We start from the raw sequence: 4,064 nt of genomic DNA on the forward strand, positions 1-4,064 counted from the left end.
GTCGTTTTAGATGCTATTAACTGTTTTGGTGCTGAAGGGATTCTTTTAAACTTCTAAGAGCAATGTTATATAGACTGTCTCGGGCACGACAATTGGTTCTTTCGGGCTATGACGAAAATGCATGTTATGTAGAGTGTCATGTCATAATTGCCAATTTCGTATTTCTACTATTTTTTGGCTGTGTCTAAATTTAAAAGAAAATATAGATATGCTCACTTTTAATTTGCTACCAAAAATAACCAGCAAGAAAAAAAAACTCATTAATTAGATTACCGGTTTATAAAATAGGCTGTGTTGATTCCTGCCATTTTTTCTTCAAAACGCGTTAAAATTATAGTAAATTGCTCCTAAAAGGCGTGAATTCTTCATTTATTACTGGACAACACTGCTTTGCCTAAGTGCCGTGGCACAAATAGTCCGGCTTTCATGCCGAAATTTGAACCAACATATTGTTTTTTTCTCTCAATCTCACTCTCAATTTTATAATTTGCATTGAAAACAACAATAAATTTACTCATGCTGTGTCCGAGACAGTCAACATAACATGGCCCTACGACGGCAAAATCTTTAGTAATAAATAGATTTTATAATCTCAGGATTTGATTTTTAGCATTTAAAACATTTATGCAGTGGTTTTTAAGTAACATACATATATTGAGACATTTCTTTTACTCAAGTTTGGTGCTATTAGCTAGTACTATTGCTTATTTCGACAGTTTTTTATATTGTTACCAACCACAATGAATTTTTTTGCCAAGTTTTTATCGAATATGTATCTTCTTTTGTCAACTTAATAGTGCAATAAAATAAAAATTACGATTGATCGGTTGCAAAGAAAGTTATGATTTTACTGTCTATATATTACAACAATTTTAAATGCACTCGTATGCCTAAATGAATCATTTGAACTGCCGTCAACGACTAATTTATCCTATTGTCTTTAAAGACGATGATTTTGTACTTTTAAGACAATTAAGTGCTGATTGATTTTGAATGCGTTAGTACAATATATGAGGATCTAATAACATTCATGATTACTATATATTTGTGCTCTAAAATTCAAATGGCAAATAATATGGAATTGATTGAGCAACAACGATTTATAATGGTAGCACTTAACCACTCCTCCGTATAAAAAAGATAAAACAAATTTTTTTTCCTACTTAATCATTTATTATAGACGTCAAACCTATTTTGCTATACGCAACTTAAATGTTATATTATAATATAAAATGGTGTAAAATTTATATTAAGTTCAATCTGTCGACGTCGATACCCAAAATTCCTTTTATCGTTTGATTGATCTCGCTGGTGCACATCTTCTGCTGGAACTCAAATTTCTCACTAATCTAATAAGTTCGTCGTTATATACTCTTAAAATATGGTTATGGATTGTTTTCTTGTTTTGAATTACATAATTTTTGTTGCCATCTAAATACGTTTTTCCAATACTTTCATTTGGTGATTCTAAAAATTGATTGGGTTTTGTTATGTTTGACTCTGTTTGGAACAATGTTATTATTTTAAAAATTTTTAATGTGAGAATTTTGATATTCTCACATTACTTTTCTATATATTTATACAGTTAAAAACTACTTTTTCAATAAATTTAGACAATATTAAAATATCTTGATCAATATTGGCTTCCTTTTTTTCCAATAAACTGAGTATATATAAAAAATATTTTAATGCTCCCCCACATCAAAAAAACGGACAGAAATTTTTAAAATTATTGTGAACTTATCAATAGTTTCGATAAATGTTGAAATTTTGGACTAAAAAACTTAGTTTGGACAAGTTGAAAAATATATTATATTTATGAATGTATTAGAGTGTATGAATAAATTTTACAGTTATAAAATTATATTATTTATATTCTAAAAAATATGATTATTTTCACATGTATGAATTATCATATATAATTATTATTGTTATTGTTTATTTTCATTTAATAGCATTTAACAATTTCAATATTAGCTTTTGATTTTCATTTGAGTTAAGACGTGACTTAACTGAAATATCAAAGATTAGGGCAATTAGTTTTAAGTGTACATAACTGTTGTTTGAGGGTCATTATGTTGTTACGTCATAAACCCAATTAGGTAAGGTGTTTAAATGTCTAGTATATTGCCCAGTGGAGCATAACGTTTACAATATTTGCAATGAAAAAAGTATGTTATTAAAATTATATGACGTTCAAATAACATTCAAAAGCAAAAGCAAAAAAAAAGAGGGAGAAAGAGGGAGAAAGAGAGAGAGAGAGAAAATAAAGTTTGGCATTTATATCAATTGTTTATCATATAGGGGCCATGTTATGCAGAGTGTCTCGGGCACGGCAAATTACGCTCTTTCGGGCTATGCCGAAAATGTATGTTATGCAGAGTGTCACATCAGTATTGCCAATTTTGTATTTTTACTACTTCTTGGTTGTGCCTTAATTTAAAAGGAAATTTAGATAAGCTCACTTTCAATTTGCCACCAAAAATAACTCGCATGAAAAAACTCATAGAGGCTGTAATAATGTTAATTTATTATTATATTATCTTATAATAATTGTTAACAGTACTTACGCGTTTCTTTAAAATCGGAAAGTGTAATAATTATCTTATTAGTGATTTATAAAAAAAATGCTGTGTTGCTTACTGCCATTTTTTCTCCAAAACGTACTAGACTTGTAGTAGTTTGCTCCTAAAAGGCGCAAATTTTGAAATTTATTACTAAACAACACTGTTTTGCCTTAGTGCCGGGGTACAAATACGCCGCCGGCTCTCATGGCGGAGTTTGAACGGCCATATTGTTTTTTCTCTCATTCTCAAATTTAAAAATTGCATTGAAAACAACAACAATTGTACTCATGCCGTGCCCGAGACACTCTGCATAACATGGCCCTAACATGGCCCTAGGTTGACAAAATTCATTGCATTTAATTTAGATTGAAGAAAATATTTGGAAACTGACAGAAGTGAGCAGAAAAACTTTAAAATTTTATTGATGTGATTATATTAAAAAAATAATACCTCTTTAAAATAATTAAGAGTAATTAATACTAAATATTTAAGTCGATGAGGAATTCTCCAGAAAATTACATAAACAATATTCTTCATAAAAGGTTCCTTCATGTCGCAATAGTATATTGTAGTAACACGCCAATGAATCAATTAGGAATATAATTCAGAAGAATAACATTCTGAAGAATTTTATCTCGAAGAAGAATTTCTAGAATATGAAAAAGAAAAACACGAATATGAAACGAGAGCTTTCGTGAAAATAAAAATTAAAATGCCCTGCGAAAATTCTTTGGAACACTTACGGTCTCCCCACAATAGGCTTAAAAAAATAATATCGTTTACATCAATATTATGATTTTACAAGACTTACAAGAAGAAGCATTTAAAAAACCAATAGAAATAGAAATTGAAATAGAAACAGAGCTATAATTATAGAATAATACCTTTGTAAATTTTATATAGTTTTAATACATTGTAGGAATTGAATATTATTTTATGTTGATTGAAGACATCATTCTGAGACTCAAAGGTAAGACGATGTCGATGATTATATTAAACTTCTAACCTGTTTCTCCCAAATTACTATAGAATATTATTGCAAAATCAACATAAAGAGTAATCATATTTATCGAGTTGATTTTTTTATAAATATGTGTGTGTATATGTATGTTTCTTACAAACAAAATTTTTCAAGAATTCGTACGTTTAGACAGAAATTAAATCAAAAATTTATCATTATTGATATTTGCTGTGCATATAGCAAACACAAACAAACGTTTTTATTTAATCTATAGTGTTTAAATGCACTAAATCAGTGATATGGCGGGGAAAAGTAAAAGTAAAGAATCAAATAGACCTGGACTAAATAGTTCTCAAGATAAGTTTATTCCAAATATATAGAATTAATACATGTTATTTAGTGGGCGCGAAGAAGGTATGGAGTTCTGAGCAACAATTATGCTCATGGTCTTATATAATATAATATAATATATAATATATATAATATATTATATAATATATAATATATATAATATATATTATATAATATATAATATA

Source organism: Teleopsis dalmanni, chromosome X, assembly GCF_002237135.1.
Source record: "Teleopsis dalmanni isolate 2A chromosome X, ASM223713v2, whole genome shotgun sequence".
NCBI lineage: Eukaryota > Metazoa > Arthropoda > Insecta > Diptera > Diopsidae > Teleopsis > Teleopsis dalmanni.